Source organism: Epinephelus fuscoguttatus, linkage group LG20 (genome assembly GCF_011397635.1).
Source record: "Epinephelus fuscoguttatus linkage group LG20, E.fuscoguttatus.final_Chr_v1".
Taxonomy (NCBI): Eukaryota; Metazoa; Chordata; class Actinopteri; order Perciformes; family Serranidae; genus Epinephelus; species Epinephelus fuscoguttatus.
Genome location: NC_064771.1, coordinates 1,940,993 through 1,959,316, shown reverse-complemented (window position 1 = coordinate 1,959,316; position 18,324 = coordinate 1,940,993).

The following is an 18,324-nucleotide window of genomic DNA, read 5'->3' as shown; positions in this document are numbered from 1 at the left end:
GCAACCAATCCACTCTTCTTTTTTTTTGCATACGTACAGACCTTTTCCAAAAAATTAGAATATCATGGAAAAGTTGTTTCATTTCCATAATTCCATTCAAAAACTAGCTTCCAGCTCATAAAACCCACGAAAACAGGAATTCAAAAAATTAGAATACTGTGAAGAAATCACCATTTACTGAAGTAAAAAAGAAAGAAATTAGGATCACATCAAATCAATCAAAATATGGTACTTTCAAAACGATATGTCAATCTTCAATACTTGGTTGGGAATCCCTTTGCCTTAATCACTGCCTCGATGCGCCGTGGCATTGAGGCAATCAGCCTGTGGCATTGCCTGGGAGTTATGGAAGCCCAGATTTCCTTGATGCTTGCTGTCAGCCCTTCTTTGTTTTTGGGTCTGGTGTCCCTCATTTTCCTCTTGATAATACTCCATAGATTCTCAATGGGGTTTAGGTCCGGCGAGTTGGCTGGCCTGTTAAGCACTGTGATGGCATGGGCATCAAACCACTTTTTGGTGCTTCTGGCGGTATGGGCAGGGGCCAGGTCCTGCTGGAAGATGAAATCTGCATCTCCATACAGATCCTCAGCAGAGGGAATCATGAAGTCCTCTAAAACATTCTGGTAGACTGTTGCGGTGACCTTGGATTTAAGAAAGCAGAGTTTACCAACACCTGCACCGGACATTGCACCCCAAATCATGACTGACTGTGGATATTTCACACTGGACCTCAAGTAGCTTGGGTTCTGTTCCTCACCCGTCTTCCTCCAAACCCTTGGACCTTGATTCCCGAATGAAAGGCACACTTTACTTTCATCGGAAAAGAGGACCTTGGACCACTGGCCAACAGTCCAGTCCTTCTTCTCCTTGGCTCAGTTGAGACGCTCTCACGCTGGCTCAGGCTCAGAAGTGGCAACCCAAGGAACCCGACAGTTGTAGCCCATCTCCTGGATGCGTCTGAATGTGGTGGTTTTTGAAGCTGTGACTCCCGCCTCATTCCACTCTTTCTGGATCTCTGCCAGATTCTTGAATCTTCTGTTTGATAATCCGCTGAAGCCCACGGTCATCTCTTTTGCTGGTGCATTTTCTCTTGCCACATTTTGCCCTTCCACTAGACTTTCCGTTGATATGCTTGGACACAGCACTCTGTGAACAGCCAGCCTCCTTAGCTATGAACTTTTGTGGCTTACCCATCCTATGGAGGGTATCAGTGATGGTCTTCTGGCCAGTTGTCAAGTCTGCAGTCTTCCCCATATTGAACCGAACTGAGACAATTGAACCAAACTGAAGCAATTTAAAGACACCTGGGGAAACCTGTGCAGGTGCTTTGAGTTTAGTAGATGATTAGTGTGTGACACTCAGTTTAAAACATTCATGCCCTGCAAAATTTGGGCTGATTTCTTCAAAGTATTCTAATTTTTTGAATTCCTGTTTTCGTGGGTTTTATGAGCTGGAAGCTGAAATTATGTAAAAATAAACAAATAAATACTTGAAATCATTTAAATTGTGGGCCCTGAATCTATAATCTATGAAAGTTTAACTTTTTGAATGGAATTATGGAAATGAAACAACTTTTCCATGATATTCTAATTTTTTGGAAAGGGTCTGTATATATATTTACATATAAAGACAGACATGGCCCTCCTCAACATAATGCAGAAACAGACTAAAAAGAGCTATCAATGCACAGAAGTATAATAAGTGACATTAACGGTATCTAATAACACACACTATCTCTCTACCAGCATCTCCCACTCCCCTCTCCTCCACACACACACGCACGCACGCATCTCACCTCCTGATGCTTTCCTTAGAGGTCAGATACACAGGATATAGTTTTATACAGTGCATGGCAGCAACAGTCATGTTTACAACAACAAAGTCACCATATAAAACCCTATAATATCTCACTGAAATATAAATATTCCTCCTGACATTACAATACTGAGTGAAAAAAGTCACGTTATCTCAACAAAGACAAACATCAGTATCAGTCATTCATCCTGCTCTCTGTCCCTCCTCTACTGAGGACACTCACTGTCTGCAGGTTGGCTGCCTCAGGTAGGGTGAGTATAGTTGACACACACTGCATAATCTAGAGAAATACACAAGGTGGTTAGCGGGGTACAGTTGAGACACAATGTCTCAACTGTACCCGTGATAGTGTTCTATTACATCACATGCTGTTAAGTTGTGCAGCGTAAAGATAACAGGTTACAAGTCATAATAAGACCACAAACAAAGAAAATAAAAATAAAATTTTGTATTTGTGATACTTGAACTGTGTTATATTAATGGACATCTTTTTAACCATGAATGATATAAGGATAATTTAGCGTGTGGTGTAATAGGCAAGGTGGTAGAACGGGTACAGTTGATACAGCCTTTATTGGATGTGTGTAGCCTAGCCTACTTCAGAGTTCAGAGATAAAAAGGCATGCAGTGTGTGTGTGTGTGTGTGTGTGTGTGTGTGTGTGTGTGTGTGTGTGTGTGTGTTAGCTATGTTGTGTAGCCTGTATGGATTTTTTTGTTTATGTTTGTCTTCTTGTGCTATGCCTATTGGAAGATGCCCCGCTTCAGAGCTAGGACCACAAATAGGGGAGTGCCAGCACAGGTCTTGACATTTTAGGCATTGCTATTTATGACCTGATTGTGGAAAAAATAAACAACTTATAAATGATATTCATCAATAATAACATAGTATACAAACAAATTAAACTGCATATGAAAAATCACTTATTTTCAGTGTATAGTTTTTGTGCAATATCTGTTCAAAAATGGAGAAGCAAAAAGTGTCTCAACTGTACTCAGTCTATCTTCAGATAAAGTATTAGCTTACATACAGACAGGTTTCATTTTAGTTTGTTTTAGTTAACTTTGCTGTTAGCATGTGCTTGTGTTGACCGCGATTGTAAATCATAATAGCGGTGAATGAGAGAATCATATTTCAGTGACAGAACAGGTTGAAATATGGCTTTCTACATGCTGATCACATGTATTACCTCTAGGCTGGATTACTGTAACTCTCTGTTATCAGGTAGCTCTAGTAAGTCCTTAAAAACTCTCCAGCTAATTCAGAATGCAGCAGCACGTGTACTAACAGGAACTAAGAAACGAGATCATATTTCTCCTGTTTTAGCTTCTCTGCACTGGCTCCCTGTAAAATCCAGAATTGAATTTAAAATCCTACTGTTAACTTATAAAGCTCTAAATGGTCAAGCTCTGTCATATCTTAGAGAGCTCATAGTGCCTTATTATCCCACCAGAACACTGCGCTCTGAGAACGCAGGGTTACTCGTGGTCCCTAAAGTCTCCAAAAGTAGATCAGGAGCCAGAGCCTTTAGCTATCAGGCTCCTCTCCTGTGGAATCATCTTCCTGTTACGGTCCGGGAGGCAGACACCGTCTTCACATTTAAGACTAGACTTAAGACTTTCCTCTTTGATAAAGCTTATAGTTAGGGCTGGCTCAGGCTTGCCCTGTACCAGCCCCTAGTTAGGCTGACTTAGGCCTAGTCTGCCGGAGGACCCCCCTATAATACACCGGGCCCCTTCTCTCCTTCTCTCTCTCTCTCTCTCTCTCTCTCTCTCGTATTCTATTACTGCATCTTGCTAACTCGGCCATTCTGGATGTCACTAACTCGGCTTCTTCTCCGGAGCCTTTGTGCTCCACTGTCTCTCAGATTAACTCATATCACAGCGGTGCCTGGACAGCGTGACGTGTGTGGTTGTGCTGCTGCCATGGTCCTGCCAGATGCCTCCTGCTGCTGCTGCCATCATTAGTCATTAGTCATACTTCTACTGTTATTATACACGACTATTGTCACACATGTATACTGCCAGATATTAATACATACTTTCAACATATTGTACCACAGTAGCCAGAACTATAACTATAATATTATTACTTTCAATAATGTTGTTGTAAGCTACTGTCATTACCTGCATCTCTCTCTCTCTCTCTCTCTCTCTCTCTGTCTCATTGTGTCATGTGGATTACTGTTAATTTGTTATGCTGATCTGTTCTGTACAACATCTATTGCACGTCTGTCCGTCCTGGAAGAGGGATCCCTCCTCAGTTGCTCTTCCTGAGGTTTCTACCGTTTTTTTTCCCCGTTGAAGGGGTTTTTTTGGGGAGTTTTTCCTTATCCGCTGCGAGGGTCATAAGGACAGAGGGATGTCGTATGCTGTAAAGCCCTGTGAGGCAAATTGTGATTTGTGATATTGGGCTGTATAAATAAAATTGATTGATTGATTGATTGATTGATGTATTGATAAAGTATTGGCTTGGCTGGCAGAGGTTTTATCGCACTTACTTACAGTAACAAGCATAGTTGTCGTTAACTAGAGTAATCTTGAAGTTGTATTCACTTCATCTGCAGGCCTCTCTGCTGTTGTCTGACTTCACTCTGTTGTGTTTGTGTGTCTGTGTGTGTGAGCGCACTGTGAGGAGGAGGTCAGCCCTACAGTAACATGCAGAGAGCAGGAGAGAGGCTGCAATGATGATGAAACCAAAACTTTAAAAAGTAACACCGATAATGACGGAGCTTACTTTTATTACGGTCTTGATTAAATTTGCCTTGGGTTGTTTCAGTACAGATCCCTGCCTGGGTGTTTGATGAAGTCTCCTGGTTGCCCGGTGATAGATTGGTGACAAACTGTCAAAGCCTGTCCGAGCTAGGGCTGTCAAAATTGCTCAAAAATGACGTTAGAATATTCCTTCTAAAAATAACTCATAGGTTCAAACCATTCGAATATTTTTTTTTCCGCATTATGTCCACAAGAGTGCAAACTAATACAAGGAAGCATACTTGTATATGTATTAATACAAGGAAACATAACTACTTGTAGGTATTTTTATTTCCGCTGCAAATAGCCTCGAAGCACCGGACCATGACCGGCTCGCGCCCTGCAGTGATCGTTTCGGCGTCTGGTCTATTTTCTGCGTGAGCCGTGAGCGAATGTGTCAAGCCGGGTGACGGAGACAACAGCTGGGAGCATAACCGCTTGTCGACCAGGCTGGAGAAATGCGCGTCTGATGCCAACGCCCACTCGCAAAGAGGACAGCTGCGGTGGTGGGGTTTGTTTTTTCTCCACAATCGAATATCAGTTTTCACATTCCAAGGTCCATTTTTTTTTCAAATTCGAATTTAAATTCGAATTTAGAATATTTGTTGACAGCCCTAGTCCGAGCGGTTCATGCCAGGCTCAGATCAAACCCACCACTGGTGATGTACGCATTGTCTCATTTGATGTTGCCCAATAAGAATCCACAATGTCATCAAAAGAAGCATTTTTTTCTCAAAAGATGCAGGTGTCAAAGCCGTGTTGACAGGAGAGAGGCAGAGGAGAAAACCGCAAAATCACCTGGGGCAGTTCGGGCGGGGCATCAAGCATAGGCGTAGGATTGGGTAGGGACGGTAGGGACACGTCCCTACCAATATTCAGCCCCTTCTGTATTGTCCCTACCAATATAAACACTGGCCGTCAGTGTTCGCTCAATATGGTACACAAAGGGTTAACAATCATTAGTGTCTACCATACGTCCCACCTCTCTCCACTGACTTTGTGGGTGCGCGTCACCATACAGTTCACGGCAGTTCGTGAGGGAACGACACATACACACGCATCACCGTTAGCGCTCAACAGCGGAGCGCCGAGTGTGAACGGTCGGTTAGTTCAGTAAATAAGCTAAAAAAATCGTATTTTCTGCCAACACCTGTTGATGTTGGGCTAACTGAATGGCGTTCCTTGGCAACTCTTTGCTAGATAATGAGATGCTAACGAGCTAATACTAGCTGAGCTAAGTTTGGCAACTATTAGATCAATATTATATGCCAGAGAACATGAAATTCCACTTCACATGCTCCATTAGCAATCATAGATGTCATGTAGTGATGACACAGTTCAAATTAATGTTTTTAATAAGATGACATGATAGAAACAGTCTGAATAAATAAAGTGTAAACACTATAAATAATAGCTCCTTCAGTGACAGTCTTCAGCATCCATGGTGTGTGAAGGAGAGACTTAGGAGAATAGAGACCCACTGCTCCCAGTAAAAACACCAACACTGAGTCATATTCATGTAATAGGTATTGGGTGTAAGTGCAACATTTTGCACACAGTTGTATTATAATGATTTTGGAGCATTTACATTTTTGTTGATTTATTTTATTTATGTTTAACATGATGAAGCTGACTAACTTGTGTTGACATTATGGCTGTTCTTTAGCCTATATACATTCAGATGTTGTTTAATGAATTACACAACTGTAAAATACAGTATGTTTTCCTCAGGATACAACAATCAAAATCTATGACTGTTGCATCTCAAATTGTCCCACTGTTCACATCTCTTGCATCAATATATTTTTTTTGAGATGACAAGTAGGAGAGAGACTGGAGGAGATGGAAGAGGAGAGGCAGGAAGAGACAGAAGGAAATGGAAGAGAGACAGGGGGAGATAGAGGAGAGACAGGAGCCTCACAGGTGAGATTGAATCGTGAAGGATATATGTTGATAGTGAGATTCAGCATTGTGATTAAGGGTAAGTAAAAATATTGATTCATGCATAATATATGTTTTTACCCGATATCAATATCAATTCGGATCATTATTACCAACCCAACTGCAGACCGCAGGCTGGTACTGAAGTTAAGCCCCTTCGGAGTATACTGTTATTGTTATTATAGTTTACCCTGGGAAGCACATAGGGACAGATGTGGTGAAGTTATCAGTGTATTTTCATGTAACTGATAACATTAGAGAATACATTAACCAAGACATTCTTGTATTTAGTGTAGATATCTAAATATGCATTATAAAGCAGTGATCAGTTTCACATGATGTGAAATTGCATTAAAAAATCATCAACGTACAGGTCGCCGCCATGGAGCACTTTTTTTTCATAGGACGGTTCATATGATATTCTCTGAAAAAATGCATGCACAACAGTTCACATGATTTCCTACACATTTGCGCCCTACAAATGATGTCACGTCCTTCACGTACAGTTACGTAACTAACATAATGTTACAGAGATTAGGTTAAGGCAATAAAAGTTACTGTTTTTAGGTTTAGGAAAAGAAACACGGTTGGGTGTCTTTAGATTTAGGCACGTAAAGTTACTATGGTTAGGTTTAAAACAAATAAAAATTTCTTGGACTAAAATGTCTGTGTGAATGTGTATTTTTGTTGACTTAATTTTTTTTAATTTTAGTTGGCTAACAGGTTTCGAATTCTTGTCAACCAAAATGTTTTGAATTTTCATCGACTAAGACGTTTTGAATTGTTGTTGACTAAAATGTCATAAATTTTTGTTGACTAAAACATTTTGAATTTTTGGTGACTAAACCATTTTGAATTTTTGTTGACTTAAACATTTTGAATTTTTGTGGAGAAAAACAAATTGAATTTCAATCGACTAACACATTTTGAATTTTTGTCAACTAAATGTTTTGAAATTTCGCTGACTAAAACTACGGAGAATAAAAAATGACTAAAATGTGACTAAAACTAATATGCATTAGTAAGACTATGACTAAATCTAAATTAGATGTCAAAATTAATACCGCAGTTCTATGCCAGAGTATCTACGAGATGAAATGTTACAAAACTGCTACTGGGGTTCTACAGTATGAATTCTAATTGCAGATCTGTGCTCAGAAATTCTTGTCTTGAGTGGTCTTCTGTTTTTTTCCGATGTAGGTCAGACCACATGGGTGTTTGAGCATATAAATCACATTATTAGTGTTACATATTATGACACCCTTGATGTTCAAAGATTTTCTTGTTTGTGGGTTATTAAAAGTAGTAGTTCTGTGTATAAAGGGGCAGTTATCATATCTGTAATTGCCAAGGGGGAAAGCGTGCAAGGAAATGAGTGACTGCAGCATGTCTTAGTGAGAGAGAGCAGCAAGCATGAGGCAAAATAGAGAGAAACAGACCTTCATATGATGCTCATTTTATTGTTTTCTCATAAGGGTAATAGGCAAAGCAGTGTATCCCCAAAATGTTAAACTAATCCTTTAGGAGCACTTTACTAAACCACAGCTCTCTTTTTAATACCTGTACTGGGTCTCGCATGAACCCCGAAAGCAATATGAGGGTGTCAGATAGCACACACACGCACAGTTGGGGCCTCGGAGACAAACCATTGTCAGTGTGCTACCTGTGCTGTACAACATGATTAATGACAGCATTATGCACATTAATTACCTCCCTGATTAGAAAATGAGCTTGTTTTATTACCACAAGCTTCCCTTCCAACAGTCACTCTTTCTCACTTTTCTCACAGCTCTGAATGACCAGCTCCTTGAAAATGATGCAGTGTGTGTATCAGTGTGTGTGTGTGTGTGTGTGTGTGTGTGTGTGTTTGGGTGAGTGAGTGAGTGAGTGACTTTGCTGTGCTTAGCATGTTTATTCAGTTAATTATCTAGTGTTAATTAAGTTGAAATCCTTGACCGGTAAGGCAGAACAAAAGCATCTGCTGCAAAGTGAAAGAAAGCAGCGAACGAGGGGAGAAAAACGCTGTCTGCCTCTCCCCTCTCTCTCTTATTTCATGTATACTCTCTCACACACACACATCCACACACAAAACAGCATCCTAAACTGTTTAATTACAAACGAGGACAACAGGGAGGATAGGAGTTAGAGGAAAAAACAACAAAGCAGAACACACAGATAAATCTTTTAACATCTCGATTAATGAAGTACACAGGGAGGCAGGAGGGAAGAGAGCAGGCCCAAAACAACATCGACATCTGGCCTCAGCGTGCATTAAAAGCCTATTTTGCTGTTTTAACACCCATAAAATAGGCACTGAAACAGGCCATAAGTGGCATCAACCCTGCTTTACACATCCCCACTGTGTACTTTTTCACTTTTTCTACCCCCTACAGGCAACTCAGTATGTGCGTTTATACTCTAATAACAACAACACAGACAATAAATGCTTTATAGTGTTCTGGTCACTGGAGAGATCCTCCCACCTAACACTGCTTCATTGCTTTCACTGCAGCAAAGAAGCCTCTGATTTGTTGAATTTACTTATTTTCCTTTTCTTTTACATTTGAAGGCATACTTTACAGGATTTTACAATAAGAAATAGACTCACACAAAAGTAAGCCCTCTCAATCATTACTTATGACCCTCTCTTAGTGTGTGGTGGTGTCTGTGTCTGCAGAGAACCTGCCCTTTCCCTCTTTTTTCTTATTTCATTCTTATTTTGGTTTGTTCAGGATGTTTCTGGGTCCCAACCTTTGGGTAGTGGTGTTTGGCCCTAAGCAGATAGCAGCACAACGTTGGGACTCTATAAAAACGTAGTGACCAGCAGGGGCAATTCTAGGATCAGAGGTTTAACCCAGAGAGCTGCCCAGCCAGGCAAGAAAAATTTTACTGTTTTGTATATTTTAACTCAATTTCATTCCCACATTTGTGAAAGAAAAGCACAACACTGTTTGGGAAAGTCTGTGACTAAACCATCAAATCTGACAAAGGTTATTTAAATGCTGAGCCACAGCAAAAGAGAAATGGATTGGAATCATAAAAGAAAGATATCGTAACCCTAATTTCTGGGGGAGGATAACTCATTTTGATACAGCAGCTCCTCAACATACACATAAACAGTATGTATGTTTCTGGAGTAAACCAGCCCCCTATAGTGAGTACCAAAAATACCAAAAATGGACCTTGCACATATTTTTTGGACTTTTATTTGAAATGCAATGCACAACATGTAACATTAACACATTAACAGTAATTGACTTTTTCAGTGTTTTGTCTCTGCCTTTTTCCTTCTTGTCTGTATTATATAATACAAATACATAAATAGAAATACACTTCAAAAAAGAAAAGTGCTTGAAATCTACAAAATAATAATATTAAATACACACAATAGGAGTTATAATGTTAATGGGCATTCAGTCAGTTAGCTAGTCAGTAGCACCTTGGCTTTAATATTAACACATGCACATGACACAACACCTAACTTCTCTCATTCCAATTCAAACAGAGGACAGTGGTACTGACCACCTGTAACGTTTCATAGCTAGAAAAAACGTAGCTAACTCCTACCTAACAACATAAACAGTGACCTACGATTAAATGCAGCAAAAATGAGGACTGGTAATGATAATAATATGTTGGTATTGAGTGGTAGAAGTTAAGAAATGTGCCACATATCCTGGTTTAAGCCAGGTACTTATACCACTACTGCATATCAACCTCTCTGGAAGGCAGCGCATTGCTCAGAGCCCGAGTCGGGGAAAGGTGGAAGGGATGGGGTGGATCAAACCATTTTTGAGGGGTGCTGGGATTCAATTTAGGGGTGCTTCAGCACCCCCAAAAATGGGCTAGAAATGCCTATGATACATCTACTATATTATACCGAGCACCTTCTCTCCTTCTTTCTCTCTCCTTTACTAACATTTATGTCCTGTTACTGCATCTCACTAACTCGGCTCTACTGCATGTCACTGGGGCTGTCAAAAAAAAGAAGTTCAAAATATATTAGAATATATATTTTTTATAAGTTTAAACCTAAATTTGATCATTCGAATATCATTAATAATTAATTAATACTATTAATAATGTTGTATATCACGGCAAATCCCGTTTGGGTGGAGATGGCTGGCGCACAAGCCGGGCCAGAGAGGGATGCAGCAACGGAGGGAGGGGCGCCGACGGAGGAGCCCGCTGCGCAAAAACCACCCACTGCGCTAAAACCACCCACTGCGCTGTCCGCGATGCGTGACCTGTTCGGGGATACATACAGGGAGAGTGTTGTACCTGCTGCCTCCCTGCTTACCCTTTTTGAAGAAGAGATGAAACGTTACCAGAATGAGACACCACTACGAGCCGACCAGGATCCACTCTTGTGGTGGAAAACTAAGCACTGAAGTATCCAAACATTGCTCAGATAGCGAGGCAGAAGTTGGTCATACATGGCACTTCAGTGAGGTCAGAACATATGTTTTCCACCGAGTGTCACGTTCATATTGCGCCAGCAATAAGCATCTTATTTTTTTGTGTTTTTTTGTAAAAAAAAAAAAAAAATTAATAATAATAATAAATTTGAATATTATCCAAACTATACTAAATTAATTCGAAAATATTCAAACTCAATTTCATGGTGCTTTTGACAGCCCTACATGTCACTAACTTGGCTTCTTCTCTGGAGCCTTGTGCTCCACTGTCTGGCAGGTTACCTCGTATCGCAGCTGTGCCTGGATCGTGTGACGTGGTTGTGCTGCCTGGGGGGTATTCCATCAACGTAGCTAAGAATATCCAGACTAAGGTGTAATCTTGAAGTTTGACTAAACGCCAACTCCCAATCTAGCGCCAACCCGTTCCATCAATTGAAATCAGCTGGCTCCAACTGACACTAATTCAAGCCTCACCTGTTAAGCCTCAACTCATGCATGAGCCCAGGGAAAATAAAAAGCCCACACTAGTCGAGTGCCGAAAATGTTGCAAAATGTCAAAAAGCAGAGGAAAGGAGAGAGCGGAGGCTTTTTTAGCGGCGGAGCAAACGCTCCTTATGGAACTGTATGATAATATCATGTTGTATAAATCCCGCATTAAAAGGAACAAAATATATGTAGATAAGAACACCTATTAAATCTAACAATTCAAGTATGCCTAATGAAATTCACCACATGTAAATTAATATTAGTGATGACAGACTATTTATCACATTTATCTACTGATTCCTATGTACATTTCAGATGATGCATTTTCATGAAATTTATCTATTGATTGAAAATGACATTTAGCAAATCCATCAATTCAGTGAAGATGAGGAAACCTATTAAGTGAATGCAGGTGATTGATAATTATCTATTTCTCATCATTTGGGAGTCAGTTCTAAGCGATATCCCTTATTACAGGGGCGGACTGGCCATCTGGAGGTTCTGGAGGAGAATCACAGAATGGCCGGTACTCCAGGACGGCCGGCGGCCGCCATGCAGTCATCGCCTTTATTTATTTATTTATTTTTTTCCTTTTTCTCCCTGGTAATCTACTGTTCCACGTCCAGTCCGCTAGGTGGCAGCCTTTAACTCTATGGGCCCAAACGACGCATAGTGCGTCCAAATTCACACCTGTTCTTCTCATACAGCTTTCATACAGCTTTGCACACACATTACTCTTGGATGGATTACTCCCAAATGCAGGCTCGCACAGAAATGCCACACATATCACATGAAAGCGCAGGAGCAGAGCTTTCCAATGATACCACACACATCATTGTGCTGCCATCCCATCATGCTAAAAATCCAGATTAATTGTCTACAAAATAAAAACCTGACGAATTTCTTTACAATCCATTATACAGATCTTGTTATCAGTCACTTCACACTCCAGTGACTCAGCACTCCACATCCTCTAATAAATGTGCCTTACCCAGACAGGAAGGACATTCACGGTGACCGTCACGCCAGTCCAATGCTGCACCACAGAAATGACATACCAGGGGAACCATGTTAATTCAAAATACTCCCGTCCACTGCAAACAGCAGGCAATGGGGAGCAGCAATTAAGGGAAACACAGAAAATATATCACAAAAGAAAAAAACCTTGACTGCAAGAGCAGAATGGAAATAACTTATTCAATTCAGACCCTTCTTTATTTATTTTATTTGTACATTACTACTCTTGTACGCATTCGTACGTGGGGAAAAAACGAAGAAAAAAGAACCGTAGCTGCCAAAAATGCAGCTGGACATTATGTACTCAACTTAAGGGTTTTTGTTTTTTGTTTTTTTTTTTGTGTGTGTGTGTGTGTGTGTGTGTGTGTGTGTGTGTATTTTAAATCACCACTCTTGTACGAGGGGGACGGTCAAGAAAAAAACCTGCAAGAACCCGCTCCGGGGGGAAATCCATTCATTATTCAACACAAATGACTCACCGAACTGCCAACAGGCTATGGAGCAATCAGCACAGGTGACATCACTTATCTTACCTACAAACAAACAGCAAGTTACGTACAAGTAAAAAAAAATGCATAAATTGCAGGAAAAACCATGGAAAATCCTCAGGGACACAAGGCGCCTGCACGATAATGTGACGGATTATTTGGTCTCCCGAGACATTGCCACACGATGCTTTATAACCTACGGCCAGCCTCTTAAGGTCAGTCACATGACTTTGTTGTTATTATGGTCTCGCAGATAGGTAGAAGGATGGCATCATTCAAGGTGAAGACCGTGGTGACGGTCAGAGTGAGGTCGAAATAGATCAGCCACTTCACCTTTGCGCACCCAGACAACTGCAGCCTAATTATGCATGCTGACAGGGCCGTACTCACCATATACATTGATATACAATGCCCAAAATGCCCCCCAATATATAACTGAAACTGAAAAACAACAACAAACTTTGTTTACTGCAAACAAAGTGGCAAATATTATCTTGGAGGACATCATTGCACTTGGTTGACTATTTTTCTATGATCTTAGATGTAAATATTGCATGTTTCTTTCGGATAAAACACATTTTTGCCCACATTGTCCTGAAAAAAACAAGATATAGCATGTGTATGCAGCCTTTATAATGACTGTGCTGTGAGCTTAAAAGTAAAGGCAGCAAAAATAGCCCAAAAACGCCTACGGCCCATAGGGTTAAATTGGATGCCAGCTGGCCCATAGATGTTGGGCCTGTTTCAGGCAGTCACCTGCATTGTATTGTTCAGCAGAGAGACATCTGGACTGTGTCGTTTATTTCTCAGTGAGTGTTCTACACTATGCTCTTAACACAACATCTAGTCAACATCGGTGCTATTGCTATAATTTGGAAGGTATAGTATTATGTGTTAAGATTTAAGTGTTTTGACACCCGTGTCTGGGGCTGATGAGTTTCCATGCACTGGTTGTTGTGGGCTGGGCTGAGTCAAAGTACAGGGCTGTTTTTTAGTCCCAGTCCGCCCCTGCCTTATTATATCAAAATAAGGAAAATCCCCTGAAATGTATGGAGTGTGCTATAGGATGAGGAACAGGCAGACCACAATGGTGTGTGTCCCATCTTCATCCCTCACTGTGATGTCTCAACAGAAGCAGTCTCAGTAGCCAGAGGAGGACTTGGCAGCAGGTGAAGATCAAATATAAGAATATCCTATCGAATGGTAAGTGCTGCAAAATGAAATGTGAAATGTATCAGTCAATATCGGTGTGAAGCTGTGACTCTGTACCTTCCAGCTACCAGGAAAAAAACAATATAATGGCTACTGGTGGTGGACCCCCATCTGAGGAGTTTACTCCAGCAGAGACCCTGGCCCTCAGTCTCAATAAGGGGCCCAAGATCGATGGGATCCGGGGGGGGGGCTAATCCAACCCTATGACCCCAGAGATCCGGGCCACATATGTTCAAGGTATTGTCCATCAATGCCCTTCGGCTGGTGACAGCCCCTCAGTTGGTATAACTAACTCTACACCTGTCTTTCTGTCAGTGGTAGGGAATCAAATAAATCTTCTGGATCCTCCAGTCCTACCAGGGCCTGAGGAGGCAGTCAGGCTGGAAGACGATTCGGTAGGTCCCAACCTGTTGAAACCAAGCCCCAACCTCCGGGGGAGACGAGTGAGGCCAATGCCGAAGTTCCAAAAACTGCAGTTCACTGACTGTCCACTTGAGGCTGGCTCCAGAAGTGAGTCAATTCCCATAGACCCCCATGTTAAAATGCCCAACTTTAGAGCAGAAATAAACATGTTTACAGCTTGGTACAAAAAATGGTTTTGGTCTCTATAGTTAATTTCCCCTTTCATGACCAACCTGATCTCACAGAAATACGTGAAATGACCACGACCTATTAACACCGCATTCCGTGGTGGCAGCATGTAATGGGTTGAAATTACGTGCTGCCACCACGAAAACAATGCCAAAGTCAATTAGGATCCTCTCCCGTGGTGGACACACGGATTCCCTGATTCAATCACGTCACGTCAACCTCGTTTTCCTCAACATTAACTTTAACATTCCTGTATACACACAAAAGCTTTTGATAGCGTAGAGCTTTAAGAGCATTGTGCTGTGGGCGGATGGGGCGCGTTCCACTACTGTTTTGTAGCTGCTGTCCGCCGTCTGTGGGCTTCATTCCATTTCAGATTGCCATCCGTCTGCCGTAACTGAATCCAAACACCACTAATAAATAAATAAATAAGAAGATAAAAATAAGGCTGAGCACGGAAGAACCAGAGAGGAAACACCATCACATGGAGCCGTCTGCCCCTGGCAACCCAACCACCCTCCACTCCACCAGGGGAGAGTGGACCCCAAGCCAGCGCCACAGAACCAGTGGCTGCCCTCTGGTTATACCTCCGACCGTGGCAGCTGTCACACAAACCGCTGCTGAAAATTATACATTTTGATACAGGTAGGCTATATACATATTGCAAAACTCTGTAAAAGTACACCAAAGCATATTTTCGTTTCCAAATATTCATTTGAAAACAAAACCATTCATACGGTCAATATAAAACATTTTGTTAGTAATAAAAAACAAATGTAATCTCAATGTGACCACGCCAGCCGGCAGGACTGTGGCTGAACCACTTCCAGTGTTCATTCATTCATTCATTCAATCGCGTGTTCAATGTGTGTGTGTGTGTGTGTGTGTGTGTGTGTGTGTGTGTGTGTCAGAGAGGAGTATCAATAAAAAAAAGTAATTATTTCGGTGTTTATTTCTTTTATTCTTCCGTTTTTTTTAATTAAAATGCGTAATATAGCCAACAATATTATAGACCAAATGTTAATCAAATTATTATTGGAGAATGTATTTAGCAAATCACCACTCTCAACTGGAGACAGCAGCAAGACAAACAAAAAAAAAAAAAAAAGGCATTATAAAAAGCCAACAAATAGTGTTAATTAATTGACATGAGACACTGAAGAGGTTGTCTCCTATAGTCTGTAATTTTTTATTTTTTTTTATCATAACTTCTCGGAAATTACTCAAAAGTAGAACATGCTAAAAGTAAATACAATAATAGACTAAATAGTATCTAAGCAATAATAAAGTGTCTAAAAAATAATAAATATTATTTAAGTTATCTATTAGGCTACCATTCCACTCTGTAAATAGATTTTAAAATTTCAATATGATTTTAATATTATTTTTGTTTATTTCATTATTGTTATTATTGGTTTTACTTTTTAGTAGTATTGTATTGTATGAGGATGACTCATTTTAGTAACTATCTACAGTAAAAAAGATAAAAACAAGCAAAGAAACAAACAAAACTCATTTTATACACTGGGCCTTCAAAGTGCTCTCTGAAACTACACCTGGCATGGCTTGTGTCCAAAAAATGAAAAAATCTAAACTTTGTCATAGAGATAAACCAAATACATCATTGGAAAGGTCTCAACCTGGAGAGTAACATATGTCAGTATGAAGATTCTGCATGGCTCCTGCTTTCAGCCATTGACCTTTGAACCTTGACCTCAGTGCATGTTTGAGGGCTTATAACTCAGCAACGAAAGGGGGTACAGACATGGGACCAACTGTTATAGAGAGCTCTTGACCTCAGCTATCATGTGAGCATAGTCAACAACTGAGGGTGCTGTCAGATATTGATAAAATATGGATAAAATTAATTTTCACCCATTTAGAAATTAGATATTTAAAATCTGATTTCACAAATGTGTTTACCATCCCCTTAAAGTCCACAGTGTACTCTCAGTTCAGTATTTACAACGTCCAAATCTGGGAAAAACACTTAGATTTTTAAAAAAAAAACTACAATTCCCTGGGACCGCGCCATGCAGTTTGATACATATCAGCAACATAGTTGTAGTTCTTCTGATTTGCAAAGTAGCGTTCTAAATAGGGTTGTAAAAAGATATATCTACTGAATATATCTAATATCAAGTAAAGCCGAACTAGTTATTACACTCCACCTAGATGAACTATGGTAAGAAAAAGTAAAGATGTCGGCTAATTTTCGATATTTTAGCTAATACACTAGAAACGGCGTTTTTGGGACAGTAGGTTCGTTTGCGGCTTGCAAAATAGGGTTGTTAAAAGATAGATCTACTGAATAAATCTAATATCTAGTAAAGCCAAAGTAGTTATTACACTGCTTCTAGATGAACTATGTTAAGAAAAAAAGCAAGGATGTTGGCGAATCGTAGTTATTTTAGATAGTACTCTAAAAACGGCGTTTTTGGGACGGTAGGTTTTTTGCGGCTTGTTGTAAAACAGGGTCGTGAAAAGATACATCTACTGAATATATCAAATGTCTAGTAAAGCTGAACTAGTAATGACACTGCACCTAGATGAAATATGTTAAGAAAAAGTAGGCATGATGGTTCATTTCAGATATTTTAGCAAGTTCTCTAGAAACAGCGTTTTTGGGATTGAATATTTGAATAGGCTATAACAAATATCTAGAACAGCCGAACTATCACGTTATTATCATTATTATTATTATTATGGGTGGGAAATTATAACAGAGGAATATATTTGCCGTTTCAATATCAAGAACACTTCCGCGTTTTTGTGTGTATACAGTAATGTTAAAGATATCATTGAAGAAAACGAGGTTGACGTGACGTGATTGAATCAGGGAATCCGTGTGTCCACCACGGGAGAGGACCCTAATTGACTTTACATTGGCATTGTTTTCGTGGTGGCAGCATGTAATTTCAACCCATTACGTGCTGCCACCACTGAATGCGGTGTTAATAGGTCGTGGTCATTTAATGTATTTCTGTGAGATCAGGTTGTTCATGACAACTGTGTGTGTGTGTGGGGGGGGGGGGGGCCGTTTAAATGTTATTAAGGTTTGTAATTGTGCATAATTAAGGGCGTGGTCACTTGGAGTGACAGGTCGCACCATCACGGGTGGCTAACTAGCATGCTAACTAGCCGCTGGCTCTGCTGTGCGGAGCTGAGTTCAGACTCGGTTGTCTGCTCGGCGTCATCTATCACCATTTCGTGCCCTGTCCTCTCAGCCGTGTTTGTGCCTTTTGGATATTTTTTCAGGCAAATATTGGAGTAATATGGCTTGCTGTTCGATTAATTATATCAACAGACCGTCCAAGAAGTATGTGCTCCAGGTTTTTCGGTAAGTGAAATTCGGAAATTCTAGTATTATTTCATTTATGTTTATATGTTAGCACTAATTAGTGGGTATTGGTATCTGCGGACACTACGGTCACCACCTAGCTTGTCAGCTTATATTATTAAGCCTTTATTTAATACATGTAAAATCACGTTGATACCGGAGGTCTCATTTTCAAGTGCGACCTGTATCACAGCAGCAACATCCACATGAAGTTACAGAGCCACAGACAATATGATACAACACAAGCTTAGCTCATTAACTAGCT